This window comes from Dermacentor albipictus, chromosome 4 (assembly GCF_038994185.2).
Source record: "Dermacentor albipictus isolate Rhodes 1998 colony chromosome 4, USDA_Dalb.pri_finalv2, whole genome shotgun sequence".
Taxonomy (NCBI): Eukaryota; Metazoa; Arthropoda; class Arachnida; order Ixodida; family Ixodidae; genus Dermacentor; species Dermacentor albipictus.
Window position 1 is genome coordinate 103920323 of NC_091824.1, and position 17614 is coordinate 103937936.

The 17614-nt window shown below is 47.8% G+C and overlaps 1 protein-coding gene across 7 annotated transcripts in view; it reads right to left on the reverse strand.

The window, feature by feature from the left end:
* Positions 1–17614, reverse strand: part of LOC139059201 (homeobox protein vab-7-like) — a 91990-nt gene that overhangs the window by 6490 nt on the left and 67886 nt on the right. The gene's annotated exons all lie outside the window — the stretch shown is intronic.

Sequence of the window (17614 nt, forward strand, 5' to 3'; positions counted from 1 at the left end):
AATAAATAACGCCATCAGGAATCAAAATAAGACGTCTTGGTTAGTGCAAGTCATGTCTCTCCGTCGAACGACAACGACAAGCTCAAGACGGTGCAGAAGGATGCCGCGATCACTTTGAGCCTGTGGCTCGCATGCGCGCTGTGTTTTAACAATGTGCGAGAATATATATGCCAATTCATGATGGTGTATAAAACTTATAGGCATTAAAGAAGGAATCAAACTAGAAACCATTACGTCAGCTTCACGTCAGCATTACGCCCGCATCACGTCAAGCAGCCAGCCTCCGTAAGCCAATTTTCGGTGAAGCCACCCCTTCGCTTTTTATTTCTCAAAAAGTCGGCCCAGCACGTCACCCTGCGCTCGGCGAACGCGATCCGGTGTGCTTGGTTCCCGGCAGGTGCTAATCGATACGCACTTGTTCGGGTGCTTTAGCCAACAGCTCTGTGCACATGCTTCTCCCGATGTGCTTGTGCAACTTCGGTCGCTTAATTATTGCAGCGTGAAAATTTATCTCCTTCGTCGCGGTCGCAGCTGTTGTCTTTTCGGAAGAGCGTGCGCTGAGCTCAGGTACCGCGGCGGTGCAAAAAGTTAAAGATTTAGCGCCATATGATAACGTATTGGGCCTTCTTCTCATGACTTCGATTTTGTTACGGAACGTTTCCTCTATGCTCTCCTTGCTCCAAGATTCCAAATCAACGAACATCACATAGTCTTGGAGTGATTGACCGATTAAGCAATCTATCCAACAGCCAATCTATGTATTGATTGATTAACTGAAGCTTCGTCAGCACTCCAATCGGCAATGCGAGAGTCGCGCAGAGAAAAGCGATATTCGCCATATACACGCTCACCAATAGTCGACGCAGAACCCTGAGCTCCGAGCCTAAGTGCCCCGAATGAAACGATCGTGATATACGCGGCACTATACGATGCAAAAACACCGAGATAAACTCTCTCGCTCCGAGCCGCCGGCAAGCTTTCTTTTACTCGTGACAGTCGCCACCGCGCAGCAGCAACCCTCCGCGCGCGACGACGCTCCATGCATCAAACCTCCAAATCGACGCCCCTGGCATAGCCAAACAAACACGCCACCGAGACTCCCAGTTCAGTGCACGCCTTGAACTCCGCGTCGTATGCCAGGACTGAGAGGTCGGCGGAAAGTGCGCTTAATTGCTGCCGAGACAGGCGCCGCGTCACTGGGGCACGACCGAACGGCGCGGCTTTATTTAGACACCGGAGCTGCACACCGAAAGGACCGAGAAACCACGCCGCGTGGTCCTCAGCGAAAGATTTATCAGGCTTTGACGCCCGGGACTTGCTTGCCCCCCCCCCCCCCCCCCCTTTCTAACCTTCTCGTTCTGGCGGCGACGCGCACTTATACGCGTGTGCCATTACATGGACGCCACGCATACATAAACGCAGATTCGAGAGCCCCCACTCCCCTCCCCCCCTCCCCCCTTCCTTCCCCGTCAGCTCGGAGCGGGAGCCTCAGTGCGCTTGTCGTCGTGCGACTCGAAATGGCTGTTGTCGCGTCGAGGCTGACAGTGTCCAGGCGCGAGTTTGCTGCGGACAGAAGAGAGTCGAAAGCCTTTCCTATATGCAGTGAGACATTTTGTGGTCGGGGAACATGCAGATGTCTCTTAAAACGCGGCAGCTGCGCTCGCGGAGAACCGCGGGCGCCGCTGTATTGTTAGCGCCTTGATGTTGTGACCCAGTGAAATTTCGCGACTTAAATCACTGCTCTTGTATTTTTTTTTCTTTTGCTGCCTTCTGTTCCCGACGAAATTACTTTATTGTAGTTTATTTCACTGCCAGAGCTACCACGATTATATTGGCACCGCGGAATGACAAGGGCAACGAAAATATTCCTCGTTGTAAAGCTGCAGTACTTCCCGCAAGGCGGTTGCCGGGCTAACTGAGACGGGATAAGTTTTGCAATCATCACGTATGTGCACAGCTACCCCGTGATCAAACAAGGTGCAGTAAGACAAATGCACAACGTGCACAGTTTGCGCGTGGTCTTCATTTGAACGAGGACTGACGCCGCCATTATTTGTGCTAATGTACAGTGCAGAGAAGGGGCGCCTGTGGATCAGGAAAGCAGTCTGCGGGAAACAACGATTAAAGAATAATAACACCAGGCATTACTAACACCACAGCAGTTCCGTGTATCGTGCCATGCAGCAGTATCAACATCAAACGTTATGCTATATCTCGGTCCGTTTTACGTAAAGCGTCGCGTGAAACTTTGTATGAAACCAGCGATTTTCTCTCGTGCCTCATGAAAGCTTTACTGCCTTGATTTTTTTTCTTTTCTTTTTGTGTTGTTTTTTAAGTAAATGAATTGCGCATCTGCTACGACCTCGACATCGGGTATGTAACTGCCTCTTCCTAAAATTTAACATATATATTTTCACTGTTTACCTTGGGAAGTCAAAATACATGCTGTGTACTGCTGCGACCAGGTGCTGTTGTCTTCGTAGCGCTTTAGAGCATGTGCCCCGCGCGCTTGCAACAGTCGGCGCACTTGCAACAGTTTTAAAGGTCGACAGTGCGTGTCGCACAGTGTACTAAAGAACTTCGTCTTTTTTAACGTGACACATCGACGTCCTGCACCCCTGTGCATTCTGCGAAATCCTTTGCGTACGACAAGAAGTAACTAACAGGCACAAAAGATACTAGTCGCCAACATGTCTTCAATGTTCACGAACAAAGAACACCCTCAGTTGCGGGCGCATCTCTCTTCATACTGTGTGAATCACAGGGTGAACTAAAAAAATAATAATAATAAAAATAAAAAAGAAAATAGACGAAGTTTAACTTCCCGTGCACCTCATAAAAATTCTGTCGTCCACGGTTATTTCTTCATTTTCTACCACGTTGCCCTCATGCATGTGTACGTCGACCTCACGTTTGTGTACATAGAGCTCGGCCGACGAGCGTCTGTGTAGAGCGTGCGGCGCCATCGAAGAAAGGCATTGTGCGACTCTCAAGAATGGGAGCGCACACTACACGTACACACACACACCGCAGCGGGATGCCGAAATATACACGGCCAGCTGCTTGACCACACCGAAAGGGTTGGCCTCACTGGCGGTGGAAGATGAATGACGCCCTCCACGCGTGCGCCGATCCCGAGAGAGATGTACCTCATGCGTGCAGCGTACGCACGGAACTCTCACCTGCCCGCCCACGTGACTGATTCCGCTCGTGTTGTACGACACGCGCATACTCTGCATCTTGGCACGGATGTCATACACCGTGTTTGAGAAAAGACACAATCTCAACTTTCATCATCTGCTCGGACGAACACGTCTTCTTCAGGGTCGAGAGAGTGACCTCGAAAATGCTTACCAACACGAGATTTGCACAGTTTCCCCACTTGCTCCTTCCAGGAACGATAAACAACGACGGCAAGTGAACTTGGTGTAGAGCGGCTCAGATGAACAGAATTAACGGAGGCTATATGTCTATACTATAAAGCAGCGGCGCAGGGAAGGACAAAGGGCACAAGAACGTAAAACTGACGCCGCCAGGCATCACTATACTTCGTCTTTTCTGCGCTCCTGCCTTAACATGTTGAATCACTAGCAAGTCAACTCGTGATTGTATATATAATCCTCCTTCATGTATACAATGCGATTTCACGAACGTGGTATATGTATACTTCCACGCACGAGAGAGAGAAAGAGATCGAGATATACACATTTTAACGGAAACTGAAGAAATCGAGCCTGTTACTTGCTGTTGTTAACTTTTGCAGATGCATGTAATACGTTGATATGAAAATGGAAACGAGTTAAATTGTACAGGAGAGGAAGGGACGAACAAAGCGCGTAAAATGAGGTGAAAATTTGTTTGTGAGACAGCGTAATCGCGAAGAAGGCAGTCCTATATTTCCTGTGCTTGACAAGCACAGTGTATATGGATGTCGCCGCTTAGTCCACTTTCATATCACCGCGATGCGGGTTTAGCGGCGATTTTGCGTGCGCAAAAGAGGGACAGCCTGGTCCTACAAAAGCGTTTAGAGAACATCCGGTAGCTACCATTTATGCAAAGAAGCACAAAAGGAAGAAGTATGCGCTCTTTATGTGCTAAACACGGACTCATTCAAACGCACTTCGCACTCCAAGGGAGAGAAAGCAGGACCTATCCAGTGGCAGCTCAGAGCGCGGTTATGTCGCACGTGTGAAGCGTGAGGGAGGGCCGCCCGTCTTCTCAGATTCTCTTCACTATCTCAGCTGGATCCCGCGTCGCGGTCAGCGCTTCGCAGCGCGTGCAACGCGTGTTGCGCGTCCGCCACACAGAGCGCCGGTCGTGAGCGACCTACACCAGGGTCCCTCGTAAAGGACTCGGCAGGTCATACCGAGAAGCGAAGCAGCGCTCCCTCGGTAGCATCTCGGGAAAACGCCTGGCACGCGGGGTGGTGCATGCGACGTCACCGCACTCGTATATAGACGCACACCCACAGACACGCGAGCGCACGCCGAGACGCGCTCTGCGCGAGAGAGATGCGCGCCCGATTGAAATGCGTGCGTCGGTCGGTCAATGGAGGCTCCTGCTCGTCTCGGGCGGCGCCTTGTTCCCCAATGGTGATGGATGAGCATCCCGCCCACCCACGCGCACGGGGCTTCCGCGCGGTGCGCTTCCCCAACAACTGCGAGGAGGCATCGAGGCAGAGGCGCCTTCGGGAAAGCGCGGGGGATCCGAGGATCTTGCTTCCGAGAAACCGAGACGCCGGCATGCTCCGAGAGCTGGCGCTTCAGTCACAGCGTAGACAGGGTGCGCCTGTTCCGCGCACCGTGTACACGGCGCATTTGTTTCGCGTTGCTTCCGGCACTCTATGTTAGACGTTGGATTTCATAAAAAATTTGCGTGTCGAAACACTCCCCGCTCACCTATTGCCCGAGCTTCAGCCCTTCGCAATCTGTCGTAACTGCATTGGACGGTGCCTTATCATTTCAGAGGCATTTCAGAGGTTCGACAGAAAGGATCGTGTCTGTACTAACAACCCGTGCTGGATTTGCGGCGTAATACTTCGCACCCGCGTTCCTTAAGAAAGGCCTTGTAACGCAACTGTGTGCACTTTACCGCGCTTTCGGGCTTCGCAATCTTTCGTCGGTTCTGTTACGTCACGATTCCTTCTTTTCGCATTGGGAAACAGCGAAGCGACCATTGGCTGGTTTCTTTGAGCAGTTAAAGGAGTGCGTCCACAGGTGAATCAGCCAGTAAAGGTAAATAAAATGCGCGGCATAATTATTCTCATGACTCGTCGAACATAAAGGACGGTGCACCTGCTGCGCCGGCACCATTCCTATGCCACCATGCTCGTTCACAGGCGAGAAAAAGGCTCACAGACAGTGCGCCACTCGCATGCTGTTCAAGAGGACTTTGTCCGCATAATTTGAACTCGCAGGTGTTTCATAATTTCAAGAAATGATTTACTTATTTAAGCCTCCGCTGCGATGCACGCCTTAAATAGCAAAACGTTGGTAGGAGTGCTGTGTCTGCTTTGAGCGATACAAAGATCTGTTTCTTCGTTTATTTTTTGTTTGTTTTGAAAAGGGATGAAAAGGGGTCATTATAGTCTTTCTAATAGGCCACTGTCACGTGTCACGCTCTGCTTTCCGTCTTTACTTCCCCTTTCGCTTCCCCTAGTGCAGGGTAGCAAACCGGACGTTTTAAGTCTGGTTAACCTCCCTGCCTTTCTCTCATTTGCATCCATCTGTCTCTCGTTTGTTTTTTTTACTTTTCGCATGAAGCAAGGGGCCGAATTCTAATAACCTTTGCATTTATCCACTGTGAAAGAGTCCCTTTCTTTTATTTTCTTAAGACCAACGTGTGTTTGTAGTGCATTGTTTGTTTTCTCTTGTCTTTCTTTAGTATTCTTGGTTTTCATTAAGACCTCCTATAATATCGCATTTCACTCTTATAAAGCACGTCAGCTAACCTCATCAGGGGTGCGACCTTGTACGCGTTCCAAAATAGAACGGAGGCGGTCCGTTCCACCGAGCCGCACACGGTTGGTCAGTTTGAACGGTGAAGAACGCCATGACGTCAATTGTGAAGTGATATCTGCTGTCAATCATTCCGTGTTGTCTGCTATCGGACGAACGCAACGGAACGGACCGCCCATTTCGCGACGGAAAGAACGGACCGCCTCCGTTCGAGTTTGGAACGCGTACAAGATCGCACCCCAGCTCTCCTGAAAGTTCATCAATCTCACAGACGAAATCGCTTCGATGGATAAGGAGCAGTTTAAACGAGATATGCTTAACGAAAGAGAAGCCATGCGCTGCCGTTTTCATACAGATGTGAGAAAACCGAGCACTAGGCTAGTTCGAGTTAAAAGATCCTCAAGAGGTAACAGAAACTTGAATTGTGATGGAAAGATCGCCGTATAATAAGAGCCGAAGCGCAACTGCTTTCTGTCTTGACGCAGGCTGCGTCACTCGTCGGGCAATGGCTCCTGGAAACCGAGCTCCTCATTGACGCAAGTAAGATGAGAAAGTAAGCATGAGACGAGCATATCGTTCACTGAATATGAAAGACCCGCAAGCACCCTTCTCGACACACCTCTTCTGGCCTAAGCAAAATGACGCGCCTCGGTCTAGAATTGTAATTAAGGCTTCAACATGCGGACCGGTGGCATCGTTCCTGCTGCCCCCCCACCCTTACCCTCGGTTCGTTGCACCACCCAATCTTTCAGAACGCGTACCTCATGTTTAAACGTGCTACTAGCGGGAACGCGGTCGTCTCGTTTATGGGAAGTAGAACGTGTGGCTTACGGAATTTTGCATCTCGACCGCGCGATCTTTCTGACGTAAGTGAGCTGTTCCAGCAGTATACGCAGCAACAGCCCAGTGGCCAGGGAAAATATACATCCACGAAATAACGGCGGTACGGCAAATGCACCGACGCCCTCTCAGAGAATAAAGGGGCCCTCCTCACGACGACCAGCCGTCTTGTAATCAAAGTGTGCGCGTGCGTTCGTGCGACGTCGCGTGTATAGCCACCTGGACAGCACGCCGCAGGCCGTCCTTTGCGAGCTGGGAGCTCGCGCTCCAACGTTGCCCGCTGCTTCGTCTCACGAAAGAAGGCAGCCCGCTGAGAACGTCGTCATCACCCCCTGCGCTCCCTCCCCGCTACTCTCCCACTATTCCTACAGACACAAACCAACACCCCCTAGACTCACAAGCACACCATACGCCCACCCTGCAAAGGGCCGATGACTTTTCTTATCTCTCTCTCCATTCCGTATGGAGAAAGAAAAAGCAGAAAAAAATGTAGTATTCTTTTCTTTACTTTTTTTTTTCAGCTTGAGGTATACAGTTGGTTTGCCTCTTAGGAAAGACGTTAGGCTCGTGATGAGGACATCACTGCGAAGGCGCCCGCGGTGATGCATGCATGCTGTGGACGCGTACCTTGTGCGGCTGCCTTTTGGCCAGGATTTTCTCGATCGCGTTTTACCTCCATTCTATCGTACCTAATTTTTTAGCTCGAATGGAAATCGTTCCATCTTTTGTTTATGTTGTTTCGTTTTGCTTTGTTTCGCATTGATTTCTCCTTGTCCTTTACCTGCTGTGGTATTTGCGCGCGCTGTGAACGGCCTCGACTTCCCGTCCGGGACACAGTTCTCCAGTGCACGACGTTAGATCTCTCTGTATCGCGAGCAAACAGTCGCTCTCTCGTTGCTATACGCTTATCTGTCTTGTCATTCTAGTACATTCACGGCTGCTCAACAGCGGTGCGCTTGAAGCGTCTCTACACAAACGGCGTTCATGCAGTTAAATTAACGTTTAAAATGCAAACTACAACTCAGGAGAGTGCAAGGTGTCGTGACAGACCATAAATGAAAGGAACTGTATGTGTGTAAGCGCGAGGCATACTGACGCTCTCGAAAACGAACGAAAAGTATGTGTTGAATTACTCCGATTCGAATACTTATTTTTTTATACGTCCCCATGCTGGGCAAAACGGGAGGCGTGGTAGGAGGATGGAAGCAAGTGGCGTCCTGGAAATCTTATACCTGTTGCAAGCGCCCTGATTGTTCGCGACTCCGCATAGCAACTGACTGTAAGCACTTACAATGAATGAAGACTGGATAAAGGACTTAGAATGCATGGCACAACAAGAAAATGAGGAAAAGAAGTGAGAGAAATACTTTTATTGGGCTCTAAGGCCGGACAAGTCCAAAGCGACTATAGAATGCATTGTTGCGTTTCCATGCTTCCCGCTGGCCTTCGTAAGAGTGGCTTATTTGAGGTGGAACTACATAATGCTTAGAAACCAGCAGCAGAGCGTTTGCCTATCGTACTTCCAAATACGGGTGATATGTGTCCTGATTATTTTTTCGTGTTCGCGCTTCAATTGATGCTGAAGTACGCTTTTAACTCCTTAATGGAAACAAGAGAGTGGAACGTATTATGTCAAAAGCACTACGAAGGTATCCTTGATCAGCGGTTGTTCACGAAAAACTAAATCTGAAAGGCGAAAAACTTTTTCCGAGAAAAACTTCGATAGGTCACTTTCATCAAGAACAGCATACGTACGTTCGCTGCCCACTTCTACATCCCACTTCTACACTATAGTACACAAAACAAACAACATGTAGATGTTCTAAATGTAAAGTTTATTCTCCCTCCCTCCCTCCTTCCTTCCCTCCCCCCTCTCACACTTGTATTACAAAAGTTCTCGGAAAGCATATGCTATTTACTCCAAAACCTCGGAGGCTAAGTATTTATCATGTATATAGTGTTAGGCATAAACGGACGCATGCACGTATGTATGCATACATGTTGTACGTATACATGTATGCACGGATAATTTATTATTGGTAAGTGTTGGCGTATAGGAAAGACTCCTCGCGCCACCAAAACAACGAAAGGACGCAGCTGTCGCGAATACACGTCTTCAAGTATATCCAACGAACCTGTATGGGGTCACGTATACAGGCATCAAAGCACTGAAATATTAATGCATTAAAATTTATCCTTAAGCAAATGTCACAGTTGAGACCAGACACAAAAAGAAAGAAAGAAAGAAAGAAAGAAAGAAAGAAAGAAAGAAGAACCTGTCCTTCGTGCCTCATTCCAGCAGGCAGCACGTATGCGCTTTCGATCATAAACAACTGCTTCCACATTCCCCCTCCCCCCTTTTTTTTCACGTTCAAGAGCGAGGAGAAAGAAAATGGAGATTATGACTTCCCTGAGCTTTTTAAGCTCGCAAACTGAAATGCAGAAGGAGCGCGAGGGAGATCCAGTTGTTTTCGCGGCCGCAAATGCGCAGCGGTTTTGGGTCGACCTCGCTGTGCAGAATCCGCGCACTGGCTTTGTCAGGCACTGTGAGACAGCTGTGCCGCGTCCGTACATGGGTTGGGAAGGGGAGGGGGGGGGGTGAAACACACGCGATAAAATAAAAAAAAAGAAGACGGAAACAGAATACTGAGAACGAAAACGGATACGCAGGCAAGTGGCATTGGAACCTCGTTCGTGACATAAATGATAATGGGTGGGGGGATATTATCCCGACATAAATGGGGGCGACGGAAAGCCGAAACAAATTATAATTAGCCTCTCTCCAATCTTTCAGCGTGCAGCCGAGAATCGGAGCATGCGTCTGCGCTACTGGGGCATGCGTTGAGCGATAATTACATATTGCCAAAGCGCGCTGAACGCGCATTAAGACACACTGTCTATATGATTCGTATATACGTGCACGACGGACAGTGCGGAATGCGCATGATGTACTGGTAATTAGTGTGTGATGCTATCAATACACCGAATCATTGAGTAACCCCTTGCATAATCAGCCGTATCTTGCTGAAAGCTCTCCTGTCCTCGTGAAATCGCCCAAGCTCTATAAGCATCGTTGGCCTCGTTTAGACCCTGCAGTATACAATGATGAATTAGAGTCTGGGGTTTTGTGTGCCAAAACCAAGATGTGAATATGAGGCACGCTGTAGTGGGGGAGGAACTCCGGATAAGTCTTGACCACCAGGGGATCTTTAAATCTTTAACGTGCCCCCAATGCACGCGACACGAGAGTCCTTGTGGAACGGTCTTGCGTGACCTGCAGGAACGCCGCCTGCTGATGGTTGCTTTCTTCCGACGAAATAATTCAGGGACACATCTTAAAGGGCCCCCCACCAGGTCTGGTCATTTTGATCTGACAAGCGCACAGCATACATTGCGCGATAACGATCGTGTCTGCAAAGTATTACATCGCTACGCGCCGCGGAAAGACCTGAAATTTCACACCGAACGCCGTCTCCCCCTCGCGCCCACCGCGCTCCAAGCCGGAGGATGACGTACACGTGCTAGTGCGCCTACGCACACGTGTTTGCACTGTGACGTCGCTCGTGGTGACACGTGACTTCGAGAATTACTCAAGGCAACATCTGTTATTTGTGTATTGTATTGCTTGAATAGACGAATTAAAGCTTAGAGAAATACTAAAACACATAAACCGAATGTCTACATGTTTTTTTGTTTTGCTTCGCACGGCAGCAAGAGAGATGTACATATACTTCATTTACTTCATTTTCCGCTCGTTCCCACGTCGTGCAGTCGCGTGCGCAGACACCGAAAATATGTCATTTTCTACCGTGATCCAGCGCGGCATCACGCTCTGTCATCCGCTTGTGTCTGCCTCAGTATTTGTGTAGCACTGACTTATATCGCTAGTCACGTGTCCACGTACACAGCGCGCAAAATCGTGCGCTGCGCGAAACGCAACAATATCAGAACAGCTCGCGCACGACGCCGTCAGCTCAAGTGTGCCGCGTCGCAAGAAAGCGAGGAGAAAAAAAAATGAAGACGGGGCCCGTGACGTATGCATCACGCGATCCTCGAGGTCCGGTATGAGAGAACGCAGGGAAGGAATTTCGGTTGCGGAGGCTAGACGAGGCAAGTGGAGAGAGTGTCTCGCTTTGCAATGGCGCTGGCCTCCTGAAATCATGAGTTCGCGGCACTGAAATATTTCTACCTCGGCTATTAATGAGCCCATTTGAAACATTTTTGCGGCAGAAGGCTCCTTAGAGGACACGTAACAACTTCCAGTGGGCAACCAAAATTTGCTATGGAGCCTTAAGGGGCCCACTAAGCGAGACAGTTACGGTAACTGCATGAACGAGATTATCCTATTTAACCCTTAACAATTACTGCTTGTTTTCTTGCCAGAAACGATGATGCAATGAATGCATTTGTCAAGCGACCTGCGCATCACTGGTGAAAAAAAAGAAAGGCTCTTTAATGAGCCCTGAAAGCATTTGCCTGGTGACGCGCCTAAAATGCTAATCCAGCTGGTCGCGATGAAAAATAGAATGACATGTACAGCGCATGTCATAGATACAGCACAGCTAGGCACAAAACACACCAGAAAATTCAATAATTAACCCATGCAAGGTATGCACATCAGTGAGACCGGGGTCTCTGAGGAATATTGAAAGCGCTTTCCTTGCGCGAGCTAGACAGGCGGTGTTAGTCTATGGACCAAGAACGTATCGCAATTCGAGGTACACTAGTGTTTGGGGAATGATCAGTGCGGACATTAGAGTCTTTCTTTCTGATGTAAATAGCCTGCAAATCCAGATTAAGTTGGCTATGTTGTCGCGTTCGTTGCAGGCAGCGCAAAACGACGATCTTATCTGTTTAATTTTAGATACGAAGTATTTAGTAATTGCGAATTAGCCGAGCGATAATTACATGTAGCAATTCAAGATGTAGTGACGGTGAACACAAAAAATAAAGGCTAGGGTAAAAGGACGAAATTGAAAATTACGAGCTTCTGGAATCTTGTAAATTGTGTAGCGAGAGAGAGAGAGAGAGAAACAACTTTATTTAGAGAAACAACTTTATTTTTGTGTAGCGACAATCATTTTTTTTTCCAACGTTTTCGACAATGTCATATAGGCGCGACAAAGTTGAAGATCGGCAGAAATGAGAATGGTCTATTAACGCTCATTTCTCCTCCTGAAACCGCCAAAAGCACTCGAAAACTCACGTATCGTTGAGTGCCTCTTGCACAAACGTAGTTTGAAGCATTGCAGACGTTTGGGTGGTCGTTTTTCTAAAGAGTAATCACACTCTCAAGGAGGTTCACTGTACGTTACGAAAATACACCACATTAGAAGTGGCGTAACCCCAACAGTTGGCACAACTATCACCCCAAACTGATAAGGCATTCTGCGGTGGGGTAGCCTTGGCTAGTGACTTATTATTATTATCACTATTATTATTATCATCATCATCATACCATTATTATTATTATTATTATTATTATTATTATTATTATTATTATTATTATTATTATTATTATTATTATTATTATTATTATTATTATTATTAATTGGAATCCTATTTGAAACAGGGTGGTGATAAATAGTAACCTAGCCTGATTGAGCTAACCAGGTATGCTGTACTTGCTTTTCAGTCCAGCATTATACCCGCCGTATTTGCTTAGTGGATATATGGTGTTGGGCTGCTAAGCACGAGGTCGCAGGATCGAATCCCGGCCAGGGCTGCCGCAACTCGATGGGGGCGAAAACACCCATGGGCTTAGATCTAGGTGAATATTAAAGAACCTTAGGTGGTCCGAATTTCCGCAGACCCCCCCTTATACGGCGTGCCTGTAATCAGAAAGTGGTTTTGTCACGTAAACCCCCATAATATAAATCTAGCATTATGTCTACATCTCCTTCATCCCTTTCTCTCTTCCGTAAAGCTTCTATAAGTATATATACCTCGTACCGTTAGATATGCCTGTAATAGATCAGGTCCTATCAATCTCTCCCTGCTCTTTTCCATCCCATACTCAAAATGTATCGCGGCTACTGACCGGTTAATGCTTCCATCCACTTTAAACCCCAGCGCTCCTGGAAGATGTACGTTACCTACAGGTCTCGCTCTGTGACTACCTTCGAATCCGTGCCCGCTTACAGCCACCTAGCGGGAAAACACAACAATATCGTTACGAAGAGCTCCATGAAGGAAGTTTAGGCTTTTGGGTCACCCTCACGTAGAGCTGGTACTGAACAAACTTGTGCCTAGAATGGAAAGCCACACTTAATGTCTACGGGGTGATGATTTTTAAGTTCCCCATAATTTTTAAATATTGCCTGTTACAGATATCATAATTGTTGTCCTCGAGCTGTATCTTTCGAAGAGGCGGACATCACTAGCATTGGAAATTGAAACAAATATTCCACTGATTAACATAAATGCACTTATCAACTTCTTAATTAAATATCTTACGGCGCATATTGCAATTTACGAATTGTAGCCGGTGAGTATCCACTTGGAACGAATTTCCAGAATGATACCAATTTGGAGGTGTGCGCCATCAAACTCGCCATAAAAATGAACTGTTGCTCCACTTACTTTTTTTAGCAAAACGTTCTTTCGTACACTTTTCACAATTTTCTATGACGCAGAAGGCTGATAAGGATAGCAAGTACGACTATAATGTGTAATTAGCAGTTCTTCGCGCAGCGTTAGGAAATCGGATTTGGTCATGTGTACTTAAAGTAAAGAAGAAGCGGCTGAATTCGCTTATCAACATATACCTAAACGATGAACATAGAAATTAAGCGCGAGGAATCATCCTAATTATCATCGTCATCATCAGCATCAGCAGCGCTCATAGCCCATTTTATGCCCGCTGAGGACTATAATTTGTCCACGTTATCTCCGGTTACTCCTGTCGTGAGCCTGCTGACTCTACATCTTATGCCTGCAGTGCAAATTTCATAGTTTCATCATGCCACCTTGTTCTCTGCCGTACTGGACTGCACTTATTTCTTCCCTTGGTAGCCATTCTCTAACTTTAAGAGATAACCGGTTGTCTGCGAGGAATACGAGCGCATACAAACATCTCGCAAATCAGGGCAACCAGAGCCAGACGCATACACAAAGACCTATACGAGAAGCGTATAGTGTATACACACCATTGTCAGCGCACATCAGACGTAGCACGCAGGTCGCGATGCACCGCTCGAACTGTTCCGCATGTCTCGACAAAGTGCAGCTTTCAACGTGCAGGCTACCGAGCTGTTTGCGGCAGTGCGCTTTAAAAAGGAATAAAGGAACGTACAAAAAGATAGCGCAGATGAGAGATAACGATCAGACCGCGCGGGCAAGCGTGCCGCCTGCTTTACAGAAACAAGCGCCGCGCGCACCTCGGCTTAAAAACAAACGCAATAAATTGGACCGGGGTCGGAAAGGAGGCAAAATACCACAAACGTCCTCATTGAAATATGTAGCACGGCCAAGTGTGCCGCGTATTCGACAACACGTATTTCGTTCTTTCTCTATTTGGTATTTTTTGTAGGTGCGTGCGTGCGTGCGAGCGTGTTGGCAACTAAGCAGTCTAAGCAGTCCTTCATTTATTCCGCTGCGCTACTGACGTGTTGCGTGGCATGTTTTATTTGTGCTGCTTTGTTTCCCCGCCACGTGGGTGTATAAAGATGATATCATTCGGCGGCTGGAATTTACGGGGGCCGAACGCGTATGACAGGTGCTGACAGCGGATGTTCGGATCCGGGCCTTCGCGGAAAACCAGGTCGCGGTTGCGCTCGCTCCAGACGTGATCGAAGGGGTCGAAAGGGGTATAAATTTAGTACTTTTCAGAAGAACACGCGCGTGCATCTCTTCAGCGAGCGGAAAAGCGAACGCGAAGATGCGTATCGTATACATGATTCGCTATCTCTTCTGGGCTATGTCACACGGATGCTATATACACTCATACAAGCGCGTTTCCTGCTTTTACCGCTTCCAAACTATTTATTTATTTTTTACTGACACGTGACAAAAGACAGCGAGAGAGAGAGAGAGAGATTGCGAGCACTAAGCAGCGAGCATCCATGGACCCGTTGCAAGTGTGGACACTACTAAGTTCACTCAGCTCGGACATACACTTAAACCTCAATAACGCCTATGTAGCTCATGCAATATTAGTGCCATTGCACGAGTGAAACAAAACAAAAGACAGACATCGAATATATAAAGTAACGCTGTAGTTTTTGCTGTGGTCGGTGTGTAGAGATTTCTCTCTTTTTTTTTTGCCTTTCTTCCATTTTTTTTTCTTTTGACACGTTTTGCCATGACGTCCATGGCGCCACTGCATTTCTCTCTTCCTTTCCTTCCTTCCTTCCTTCCTTCTTTCTTTTTTTTCTTTCTTTCTTTTTCGTTTCGGACAAGTTGTGCTTTACCCCTCTCCATTTCTTCCTGGTGGACACACAGTCGTGCACACAAGTTGTGTGCACAACGTTTATCTACACAAGGTGAACAAGTCTCCTATAGCCATATATGATATTGGCGCGAAAAGTATAACACAAGCTCGGTGACGCTCGCGCGACTACTTGTGTGTATTGTCTTTTCCACGTGTTCAAGAGCAAGCTTGCACGAGCACCCGCCGTGGTTGCTTAGTGGCTTTGGCGTTGCACTGCTATAAGCTCGAGGTTACGCGATCAAATGCATGCCGCGGCGGCCGCATTTCAATGAGGTTGGAATGCAACCACGCCCGTGCACCGCGCATTGAGTGTTCTTTAAGGAACCCCACATGGTCAAAATCAATCCGAAGTCCCCCAGTACGGTGTACCTTACAATCATATCGTGGTTTTGGCACGTAAAGCCCTCCCCCCCCCCCTTCCAAAAAAGAAATCAGTTCGCAGTTTAATCACATAGTATATAGCTCAGTATTCTAATCAAACATGACCGAAAGTGTTAAAAACGGCAAAGAGTCATAACGATGTGTTTGCAAGAATGGCGTTATGGCGTCACTGCAGCGGTGATAACGCTGCAGTGCTGTCAAAAAAAAAAAAAAACTCTTTAAGAAAGACGCTGCAAAATCCGACTTCAAGACCTACGTAAGTTATTCGGTAGTCCCACCTCTGACGACCGAACACATCAGGTTTTATTAATTTTTTTTTATCATTCAACAGCTTGATAACGTTAGCTGGGACACAGGGTATAGTATAGCAGAATGTATAGCAAGGACAGGGGAACACATCCGTAGGAGCCGCATAAGATAAAACGACGAGATCATTGTAATTCGCGAATGCCTTCATGCAGTGCGGTAAAGTTTATCGGAGAAAATGGTAATTTGTGCAGCTCTGTGGTATATGGGGCGCCTCTGCTCAGCAGTGGTCTTCTCTAACGTGAGGATGATGGCCGTTGACTAATAGTGTTTAATGTAATAGTGCTTAATTTCGACCACCCTGGTGTTCTCTAACGTATACATTATATACCTAAGTATAGACAAGCGTTTGTCGCATGTGGTTTGATGCATGGTGATGATGATGATGATGTCGACGACGCCGAAGCTTGGCAAATCTCTCATAGTGGGTATACGAAACATAAGTGGTGGGCAAATAAACAAACAGTGATGGTGCTGCCTGTGCACATAGTAATGGTTGGGGTCGGGCATGAAATAGATGGTAGCTGGCCCATGCCGTCGTCCAATTCATCCACGCTGATGCCGTTGTTGAAGGGAGAGACTTGTTCTCATCGAGAACGAGGAATATGGCATTTATTTACAGTATCTACATGAGAATGTTACAGTTCATCAGTTTAGCATGACTGAAAGAGGAACGCACACTCAGCAGCCGCGCCACGGCTGCTTATAAACACTCTGTCCTCCCTAGATCCCTAGGTGAGGGAAAATGGCCGTTCAACCGTCTACCAATTCGGAGCGCCTAAAGTCATCGAAACCGACCCGCCTTTGAGGGGGAGGGTTTACACACTCACTTCCGCACAGGTTTCACAAACCACACCGAGGTGAGAGGGTTCTCGCAGACACGGATCTTGCCCTGAGCAGGCGCCTCTTGGTCCCAGGGTTGACCCCGCAGCCAGTGGCCGCCGCGTCTGTCCATTGACTGATGACTTCTAAGACCCGTGAGACGGCTCCGCAAAACACCTTCATCCCGGAGTTCCACCGCTTCAAACAAACCGTGATGGTGACGGCGAATTCACTAACAAAACTTGGCCCGCCGACCGCGCCTCGACATGGTGGCGCCGACGGGCTGGGGACTGTCGTATTGTCGTCCTTAGAAAGCGAGTCGCCGCAGTAGACATGGTGGCGCTGCGGTTCCCTGTCACTGTCGACACTGTCGCTTCCCCGAAGATCGTCAGCCTCCGCAGGTCGAACGTAACAATATCTATACTATATTACACATCTTGGCCGTGGCAGAATTGTCTCAAATAGCGGACTCCGAAATCAGAGATGGGTAATTTTCAATGCTACAGTGATTCCATGACAACTTTAAGCAATATGAGCATCAAGTTCGGACGCAGGTAAACGTTATTACGATGTTCCATTGGCTCCTGCCAAAAGCACCGTTAGTGCATGCCGCAGGTTTACGCAAATGTCCAGCGAAAGTGCTTTTACTGCATATGTGTATAACACGGCCATTCCACTCCCTTCCTGTTTGTTTCTGACTGGTGATTGATAGTGATGCTGCGCAGTGACGGCGTTCTATGGAGGTCTGTTGTGAGCGGCTGTGATCGTGTGTGTTTACTCAGTGCCCCTCTCCCTAATACCTTCTTATATTTCTATATTTCCTTCGTCCACAACTGTATGGGGCAGCAAACCGAATTTTCCTCTGTGATTTACCTTC